Here is an 11,423-nt window from a genome sequence, read left to right on the forward strand (position 1 = left end):
AGACATGGGACAGATGGGATTTGATGAAAGAAAATAAATAAGATGAACAAGAAGCGTTTAACGAAACAGTTATTTGACTTATAAACCAATGAGGATGCCAGGAAGTGAACCTTGACTTGGAAAATACGTTTTTAATTTTAAAATAAATTAAAGAATTTTTTTTATATTTTATATTTTATATTAGAATGATTTTAAATAGAGTGATTTTAAATATAAAAAGACAATGGTGCAAGTGTGCAAAACTATCCCAAGTGATTACTACATGACACTTTCATTAGTAATTTGCTACATTAAATCAATCTAAAAGTATAGAGGGTGTGATTAGAAGTTAGATCAATAAAATAAAAATAAATAAATAAATAAATTATAAAAAATAAAAATAAAAATAAAAATAAAAAACCCAAGTGTGAGTGAGTAGTCAAACATTTTACTTACTGAAAAAGCCATCTACAAAAGCACAGACACAGAGACAGTACAAAATGAGTGTACAAGGATAAGATTTCCCATCATTAGTAAGAAAGTAGCATAGTCATAGTTGAATCAAATTAGCAACAACATTAGCTAAGCACAAAATTGCCTGATGCTTTACTTACAATTAGTATTTAGTATAGACAGCAGGAACAAGTAATTTCCTATCTCAGGATATAAAAATTTTCAACAAATTTGGTGCTGTACAGCTGAAACTTACTCTGATACGATATGTGTCTTTTCTTTCTGCCACATGATGTGCTTGTTCTTCAGTAGCTAATTTTAAGAACTTCCAGGCCTATTTTTTGAGTTCCAAGTTTTTCACCTAAACACCAATAAACGACTTGAGACCTAGTCTCTGCAGTTACTAGCTTACTACCTCAGCTTTAGGAAGGCATTGGCTAGTTGCCATGATTGTGATTGACATAAAAGTGGACCTCCAGATCATTTAAAATTAGCAAAAAAAGAGGACCCTTGTGAGAAGCACTATTAACTACACTACTCTGTCATATTTTCCTCACTTGAATTGCTTTCAGGTAGCCTATCATTTTCATCATTTCTACTAGCTTCCTTATCTACCTCCCCATTTGAATGACTCGCAGGCAGAACATCCACATCTATCTTAGTACCCTCTTCCATGCTGCTTTCATGTTGCACAGAAGGTGTATCAGTGTCCATGGCATTGAACACAGTTGTTGAATTTTGTTGATCGTTTTGTCCTGAGTAGGTCATATAATGATCAAATTGATGACTCATGTATCGTTCCTGACATCAAGAAAATTACGAGTCTCAACTTCAGAATTCAGTCAATTGTGCAATTACGGGTAACAAAAAAAATAAAACTTAAGGTCCAAGGTAACAGATAAAGCCATCACCCTGCGTGGATGCAGGCTATAGATTAAATTTAAGCAATTAAGAATGAAGCATTTCTGCATAACCTAAAGTCAAATTTCTTTCCAAATTGATGCACCAATCATGCACTACTAAGGACATAAATTTAAAACCAGAAAAAGAAAGGCATACATACCTGATACCTCCAGTTAAAAATGCTAATCATCTCCTCAACACCACTGACAAGATGGATAGGTCCAGTGTCTTCAACATGTCGTTCTGTATATGATGTGATCTCATTCAGATTGAGGGCAAGGCAATCAGGTCTCTGAAGCAGAAGCTGAAATGTAGGCTGCAGTTCATAGCATTGTTCGAACAGAGAACGTCGACAAAACACATACAAACCAAGTCGGGCACGAGACATTGCAACAACCAACCTTCTAACATCACGAAGGTGACCAACAAAGCGAGTACGCACAAGAGACAGCAATATAAAATCATTTTGCTGACCTTTTTAATTTGCATGTTTTTAAGTTGGATTGCTTATTCAAGAATGTCTAACTCTCAATTATAAATAAAATGAAAAGACTATGCTAAAATATATTTTATATTATCTTTTGGTTGTGTAGGTTGTTCATATTTTCTACCAGTTGATTATGAATTATCTATTAAATTGCAAGTTCAAAAGCTAGATTGTTTCTTCAAGTATGTCCAACGAATAAAATTTCCACATTCTATTCCAAATACTAATCTCTAATAATACACAATTAATTCCATCACCAAAACCGCCAATCACCATGAATCCTACAATATATTGATGATACATATATAATGCGGCTTGAGTAGTAATGCATAGAAAAATATTAATAATTAATAATATATAATAATAACACTATCATAAACAAATTTATCACGCGCAATGCGCGGGTCTGCGACTAGTTATAATGTAAAAGGGGGTACGCTTAGTAATTTACCTTGCTGGGTGGACCAATGAAGTCATATGGAACACATCTTCTATTGATAACATCACGGATCAAAAGTTTCTGGCCATTGTAAGTTGTCAAGATGGATATCTTATTTGTTGGGTACCCAAGTAAACGCAGGTACATATAGACACTGACAACATATTCAGCTTCTCCCTCGTTTTGATAAAACCAAGGGGAAGGGGCGCTTTCACCTCTACCTTGGTAATCGGGCACATCCACTAACTGAAACTCATAGGAGAATCCAGCATTTGCTCTATAGAAGATAGCATCCTCCTTTACATAAGGAAGGTCACCCAAATCTCTGTACCTCCAGTTGTACAGTTTGGCTATACTTGGCCTGGCTCTACCCTGGGCATTGTGCTCAATATAAGGAATGCCGAGATGAACAAACCTTGTAAATAGACTCTGATCCATGTGGCTATACTTCTGGAAAGCCATGTTCTTCACAACAGGAGGCAACTGGTGATGATCACCAATCAGGATGCAGCGCTTAAGCCGTGCATAACCATCTTCTTGCCTCTGGAGCAACATTGGGATGAAGGTCTCAATCTCCAATATTTGGGCACTTTCTTCCATCAACAAGTTGTCATACTTGAAACCTAGCTGAAGAAAGTCCTTCCTCTTGAGAGCTGCATGAGTGCAAGTCATTGCAACAATCTTTGCCTGCTTGGTCATGAGATAATTTGCTCGATCAGCCTCTGATCCATGTGGCTATACTTCTGGAAAGCCATGTTCTTCACAACAGGAGGCAACTGGTGATGATCACCAATCAGGATGCAGCGCTTAAGCCGTGCATAACCATCTTCTTGCCTCTGGAGCAACATTGGGATGAAGGTCTCAATCTCCAATATTTGGGCACTTTCTTCCATCAACAAGTTGTCATACTTGAAACCTAGCTGAAGAAAGTCCTTCCTCTTGAGAGCTGCATGAGTGCAAGTCATTGCAACAATCTTTGCCTGCTTGGTCATGAGATAATTTGCTCGATCAGCCGTTGACTTGAGCAATTCAAAAGCCCTACACTCTTCAAGCTCTTGAAACATGGTCTTAAGATGATGAAAGCACCCCTTAGCTGCTCTCATCTCTTTCTCCAAAGACTCACCCATAAAAATTGGATGTGGAGTGTCAGAGAAAAATTCCTTGAAGGGAAAGCGGTCTTTAACAAATGTTGGTTTATCTTCATTCTCAGCACAAGCCGCCAAGAATTGTTCCCAGCGAGAGTATACATGAAGCAACCAGAAATATCCAGCAGTTTCGCATGTATAACCTACATCCTCAGGCAGTTGAAGAGATCTAGCCAACCTCTCCACTTCACCAAGCAGTTCTAACCGTCGGACAAGCATTGCATTCACACGGCCTTGCCTGCTAAAATTGAGATCAGTCGCTAGTTCTTGTTCTCCTTGACCAAGACGGAGTAGATAATGTGCGGGTACATCCCTCTAAAACAATAAACATGAATATGCATTAAAAACTATCCTACTAGTAGCCAAAGAACCGTACACACTACAAGCTCAAGCATAATCACTATACAAATGAAGAGGAAGGGCAAAGTTATCATCCTGAAGTGGTACCTGCATTATCTTCTCAAAAAGGTCATTCAAAGCCTGATTTGAATGTGTGATTATCAATGTCCGCTGAGAAGGACAATTGTGATAAAGCACATTCAGGATTTGCACAGCTGTATCAGTTTTTCCCGTACCAGGTGGACCCACAACCATAGTTAGTCCAGGCTGAATACCAGAGATGATTGCTCTAATCTGTGCAACAAAAAACACTACAAATACTTACTGACACTTTCAAAAAGATGTAAACATGGGAAATGTAAGTAATGATGTTCACACAAACACCAGCACCAATGTTGAAATGAATCTAGAAGCAAAATATGAGAACACTAGAACTAAACTACAGTTCCATATTTTTTTTTAGAGTCGAATCATTTTTCCAAAGTAGCACAAAGATAAGTTTATTCACAAAATTCCTCACAAGACTGCAAGAAAAATTGAATTCAATCGAATTACAAAGATTTGAGGATCCCAAAAAATGAATTACCACATATATAACCCACAATTTACACTTAACACAAAAAGGTATTACGATAATGTTTTTCAACCATGTGTGAAACTAAAACAAAAATAAAGAGAGATATCTTCCAAGCCAAGAGTATGTGCATTTTATTATCAACATGGAGTTGAACAAGTTAGCTCCAACATAGAGCTGGAAGCCTAATTACGCACATGAGGTATGCTAGTCTATGTACCTTCTCCATTGGCTATACTACGAAAGGGTATTCAAAATGATTACATGCATAATATCATCCATTGAAATTAGCATATGTACGATTCACAATATTAAAGACCATTCACAATACCAGCCATCAATGATCGCAGCTCTCAATATGAAAATCCAACGAAAATCCTTGATATTCCAAAATCTTGTATATGTATCATTCACTTTCACAAAGTAAAATAAACACAAAAGACAACCAAAATGTCTCTAATCAGTAAAAAAAAAAAATATCAGATGCCGTGTCTCAATCATAAATTGCTTGAGCATAAAGATGAATTTCAAAGCTAAAACTCAGGTAGCAGAAACTTCAGTCATACAACCATGATAAACAGATGACCAATTCAGTCAATAAAAAGAGAGCAAATTCAGCCCAGGACAATATTAAAGTCCATTCACTTTCTTACTTCTCATTTCTCTTTCCTCTTAGAAGGGAAAACTCACACAGCCTGGAGTTGGATACTTAAGCTAGGTTCCTCTTATAAGCCCTAGTAACTGTTAGTGTGGTTCAGTACTGTCTCTTTCCAATCAAAATGTTTAGGGGGTGAATTGCCCTCTCTTCCCCAACTTATCATCCTTATTTAGATACTACTATTAATCTAATTAGAACAGGACAGTAAAGAGCTAACTATGACTTTATTGTCTAACATAATAATCAAGTTTAAAACGAGATACAAGTTGCATATAATTATATAAAGGCCTACTGAATGATCAATTTAGTTAACAAATTTGCCAATTCAAACTTAAATTCACGCAGCCAATGGGATAAGTACCAATTATATAAGGATTACAATAAATAGGCAAAGGACTTTGGATCATCAGAAAGAATTTAACACAAATAAGCATGAAAAATAATACAGTGCAATTGAAAAAAATAGTTGCATAGCACCTGTGTAGGTGTAAATCTAAGTTCTCTTTTGGCTGATCTTGGGGATAAGGACCTGGTTCAGGAGGAGTGTATGCCTCAACAATGAGTGTATCCCCCGTATTGACACCATCTGCTGAATCAACACCAGATATCTTACTCCCAGTAAGTGCATGACTACTGCCTTTCTGCGACTTGGGAAGCCTAATTCGAAAAGGAGGCATTGGCTGCAAGTTTTTGCTGCCATTTGGATTTATAAAACAAACCTAAAAGAAGAGAAGGAAAGGTAGTTTTTAAGTGACATTATTTTTACTCAACGCATGATTATAAATAAAACATCAAAAGAAAAGACAAACAATAGCAAACCTGATAATCCGGAATACTGTCTTCAAATGGTCAGCATCAAGAAAAGTATCTTTGAAATCTACCATTTCCCAAAGATCAGACATGTTAGTCCATTGTGCTGCAGAAGGATTCCCATAGCCCAAAAATACATTGTGCAGCCAATCAGGAACAATACAATATTTATTTATAAGATCTCTTATAGACTCTAAAATTGCTTTGAAATTGTTTTCTTTTGGCTTCCTCCTCATCAATATATTGAATGTCTCGTAAACATCGTCTGCACCTTTTTCTGCAATATTGCTGACATCCATGTGGTATTGCACTGTATCTAAAGCAACAGTTACAGTTCTCAGTACCCCTTTTGGAGGCTTCCACTCATCTCTTTTAATTCTTCCTGTGAAATCATTCATGAGAGTTCCCTCTTCATCATGAACCTCAATAATCTCACATCCCCTCACATACTGAAGCCCAAGCCTTTGTGGCACACTTGCCTTGGCAGCTTCTTCAGCACTTAGAGGCTCAAATGAAGGGCGAATTGAAAGTAAAAACAGAACATCGTGCTCTTTAAGGGCATTCCACTCTGATCTTATTTGTGCTTTATAACTGGAAATGCTAAAAGTCACGTCTGCAGTAACAGATGACGGCTTGACTTCTCCAATGTTTGGCTGTTTTACCTTGATGATCTTAAATTCTTTAATTGGCATAGCCATTCTTGACCAACCGTGAAAAGTAGTTTCTCCTTCATTATTGATGTAGGCAAGGAGATGTGGTACAGCTTCCTGAATATCCTCACGTATCTCATATGTTGATTCAAGACAGAAGAGATTAAATTTCGCAGAAGATAATCATGAAGCGTTAAGAATTGTAAATTAAGTTTTGCAAGAGCTAGACAACCCTCCCAAGAGAAATTTATGCTTGGTACAAGGCTTTCATCCCACATAATTTGCTCATTTGGGTAGAGTGGGAGAGCATTTATGGCTTCTTTTTGAGATTGTTTTTCCTCAAAAAAGGAGACCATGACTTCAATAAGAAAATCAACCCTTTTTGACTAGGGATCTTCCTCTGAGATCAGTTTGAGCTGCAAAAAGGGATGACGTCAGCTAGTGTCCAAAAAGCATACAGTTTTTAAAACAATATCTTTATACGTAAACATAGTCACGCAGAAAGGGAGAAAGCATGAGATGGGAGAGTACATTAAGAAAGAATATTACAGCCAAATGGTTTTATGACATGATTTTAAACTAGTGCAACACAAGATGAATGGCAGCATCAGTATACCAGATTTGCCCCAGACAGAATTACAGAAGAATAACTTTCTCTTGAGTCTGCAAGGGAAAATATAGGGACTTTCATGTACAAAAAAAAATTATTAAAATATAATTCATTTGTAAAACCCAATGGCAGTTAAAGCCAGAAATTTTTAATATAGTTACAATACTACATGCAGAATAATTAACGTTAAGGCCTTCACAGGGTAAATCCCAGAACTTCTTGTTCTAAACAGGTACTTATAATCAACTTACCACTCAGCAGAGACATTAAAGATTATATTATTAATTTGCATTCCCCTTCCCCAACCCACCCCCAAAAAAAATAAAAAGAGAAAGAAAACCTTATCAAATTTCTCATACACTCCTAAAATAAAAAAAATACATCTAGTTCTTCTCAGTACTGTGCTAACTGATGGTAGAATTTTACGACTTGTGATTTTAGAGGTAAAAGAGTGCTAATTCTTGGGAGCCAACAGCAACAAAAATGACCTTTGCATAAACAGTTGTGCAAGAGTAGAGGAAGCACTACCAAACTCCACATGAAGATCAACAAGAACTCATTCTGGTCCTAGGCATGAGATCAAAAGTGACTATCAACATAAGGCAATGTGTAATCAATCATTCATTTACAAACCTTGTGGCAAACCAAATCCCTCAAATCCATAAGAGGAAGCTCGGACAACTTCTTAGAGAGATCAGCCCGCTTATTAATTGCACCAATGTTAGCCAATGCAAGTTCTCGCAACTACAAGCACCAATGGAAAGAAACTTGAGACATTTATCAAATTGAATTAAACAATAATCAGAGCAATAATGGTGATAACAATAATAATAATAATGATAACAAACAATTGTTCCTTAATATTAACATCAAAAGCAGCGACATTTTCAATTCAGAACATTTATAAATGCCTGCTGAGACACGGACCTTGGGGATCTTCTTGAATGCAAGCAGTTGAAAAGATTGGAAGCGGTCATAATGAGACTGCAGCACCTCATCATCTATCAGTTGAGTCCCAACATGATCATTAATCTCAAATTTCTCATAGAACTACAGCAAGTCGACCAGTTGTGCAAAGAGTTTCCCCTTCTCATGTTTATAGAGTGCACTCAGATGGCACTTGGCAACAACAGCCACGTCAGCAACAAGAGGTCTCAAGTACCTGTATGCCCCAAAAAAGAGAAAATGTTTTGGAAAAAAATAAAATAAAATAATTCCCATAAAAAAGATGATAAATAGAACTCAAGAAGAAAAAAAAATGATAAAACGCAGCAGGAGTAAATAAGTTGACCAAAGGATTCCACCTTTCACAGATCATAAAAGCATATAATTTCACTTGGAAAAATCTTTTCCAAGGAAGATCTAGTATGTGATAAAATAATCACCACAATCTAAAGAAACCAATGTCAAATAATGTGGGGAACAGGAACCGGTTGTATGGTATCATTTTGGATTTTAAGATTATTCTCCACATATAGGCAAGATTGAAGAACAAAACACTAAGATCTCAACTTTAAAAACATAAAAACCAAGGAAACTATTATAGATCAGAACAGAAAAAAGTCCCATTTCATCTTTCTACTTGCTAAACTTAATTAAGTGTAATTTCAAACTAAAATTACCATTATAAAAACACAGAAAGCAATCACATAAGCCCATCCACATCTGCTCAGATATAAGTTTACGAAACTTTTTTTTTTTTTTTTCCAAAAGAATAATTTTATTGAAATGAGATTACTTCATGAAAAAAGTCACAAAGTACCCTTATGTATTACAAACGGAAAAAATATCTACATATGAATGGACTCTATGAAACATTGAACAGAATTACTATTTGTAAGACCCAATACAAAATACCACTCATAAAAAGAACTAATGAAGGATGCTAGCAATTGAGTTCACATGCACTCCACATCTTCAAAAGGGAGTGTGGAAAATGATAAGGAAAAAAAAAAAAAGAAGTGCACTTTACCTCCTTGTTGGCAGTTGGCTCAAGAGATCAATAAGAAATTCCATAAACCTCTCACAGTACAAAACACAAGCATCGTCAACTTGCTTCAAACCATAAGCATCAATTATTTTATTATCTTCATTAACATGTTCCTGGGAAAAAACCGTTGAATCCAATACCTGGTACAAATTGATAAACTTAAACATAAATGCCTTGTGCACCATAGTTATAGATCAAACAATAATTTCATAGTTTATTGTACGATAAAACCTCCAGAAATTCTTCAATAAGATTTCTCAAGAATTTCACTTCAAGCTTAGTTGACGGGTCAAAAAGCTCTCCTCGCTTTGTTGCCTCCTTAGCTTCTCTCCTTATCATTCTTTTCCATTTCTTGATCAATTCCTGAATAAGACAAAGCTCCATCTACAGAGAAGAGAAGCAGATATTTAATAAATTCCAACCACTATGGAAACAGATTAAGAAAAAGCATGCGTCATACCTGAAAACGACCATATGACAAACTGTGCCAGGATTGCAAACTTGCTAATCTCAACACAGTCTCACTGACAACCTCATCTCCCAAGCTCTGTTAAACAACGTATAAATCAACAGACAAACAACTAAACAAGAATTCATTTATGTGCAAGAATGAATTGTACAATATAAGTTTATAGACGCAAGCATATGTATACATGACCAAATGTATGACTGCGTTGAGCATGTAACAACGTCTGGACATACTTGAGTTTAGATAACTTTCAATTATTTCTTATCATAAGCGCAATAAACATTATGCAGCTCTACTTACGAAGAATCAAATACAGGTATATTTTAAGTGAGTGGCTGAAGTTTATTTCTTTCCACTGAGAATTTTGAAGTGCGAAAAACTAACCATCAGCAACTTAATCATTCTAACTTCATAAGACCATGAAATGTAAATTAAAAAAAATGGAAGCATTGATATAATAAGATATAAATAATATAGTAGTACATATGAAATAAATAGAGTATGACAGTGTTAATTAAGCAAATTAAAAGGTTTAGGAGATAATGCATATATGGACCACATAATAAGTTAGAGACATCCAACAAGTGATAGTTTCTAACATCTAAATATATTTGATCAAAGCATAAAGTAGGATGTTAGCATACCTGAAAGGCATTGATCATGAAAACCAAGTAATTTGTCTTCTCAGCAATGCTTAATTCTGTTCCCTACAGTTACATTTGACATATAAGAGATTCAGATACATCAACAGTGCATCAAGTTCATCAGATAATCAGATCATATGTTTAAAAGTAAACCTACCTTCATAGAAGTTCTTTTAAAAAGCAAAATTCATAACTGCCTTTTCTTTTGACAAGTAATAAATTATATCCAGAAAAAATCAACAAGTACATGGACTATAATAGCTGAGAACATAATAAAAGCGCCTTTGGAGATGTCATACATTAAATAAGACATTTACAAGTTTGTAAATTCTCAAAGAGTTAGACCATTTAATCAGAGGTTTCATTAGAAATCATTCTAGTTTATGACCATTACGCATTCAAAGAAAGTGAGCACATATTATGGGAGTGCACATACTAAATAATCCTTTTAAACCCGATACAGATAATGCAAAAACCAGTCTCATCATGATAGACGCAAAAACCCAACAAACATGCTGCAAAAATTCATAAGCAAACAAAACAACTACAAAAGTCCTTATAATGAAAGGACCAAAACACAACCATAGAAAGAAAAAGTAGACAAACCTCCTTCAGCCTAAGAACCCTCTCAAGGAATCCCTTAAAAATGTCTTTTTCGATCATAAAAGCATACCCAAGCTGCCACATTCTCCCAAAACAGCAAGTTTTCCACATAAAAAAACTGTGAGCTCAGAAGCTCATCATAACTATCCATCTCATTCAAAATCAATCCCCCATAACCACATTTACAAAACAGAACAACAAAAACCTCCTGCTTCTACAACTAAAGTGTCACAAAACTATTACACCAGATTAGGCTGAGTCTTTTATCTGCTTCTTTTAATAGAATAAAAAAGTGCACATTACAGTATTATACACACATGCTTATAGCTTCTTTTTTATTGGTAAATTACACATGCAAACAACATAGTTGTTATATGGTCCACAAGTATCTGTCATTTGCAGGAAGATTACAATTGCTTCAATCTGTGTTGCATGAAATTCAGGTATATTGGACCAGTATTTTTATTCTCCCTGCTAAAATTGTGAAAATCATTGCTCTAGGGCTTCTTGTGGAAGGGCACCAATAAGTGATGACTCATCTTTAGGGGCAAACGAGGCTTGGGATTTGGTGTGTGCCCCAAAAAGAGAGGGAAGATTAGCTTTAAAGAAAGTAGTTTAATGGAATAAGGAAAAAAATTCTAAAGCACATTTGAAATATTTTTGTTAAAGC

General features: G+C 35.5%; 1 pseudogene; it reads right to left on the reverse strand.

Moving 5' to 3' along the window:
• Nucleotides 1-480: 480 nt before the first annotated feature.
• LOC112002322 (uncharacterized) lies at nt 481-10,904 on the reverse strand (annotated as a pseudogene).
• Nucleotides 10,905-11,423: the final 519 nt, after the last annotated feature.

This window comes from Quercus suber, unplaced genomic scaffold, assembly GCF_002906115.3.
Source record: "Quercus suber isolate HL8 unplaced genomic scaffold, Cork oak 2.0 scaffold_34, whole genome shotgun sequence".
NCBI lineage: Eukaryota > Viridiplantae > Streptophyta > Magnoliopsida > Fagales > Fagaceae > Quercus > Quercus suber.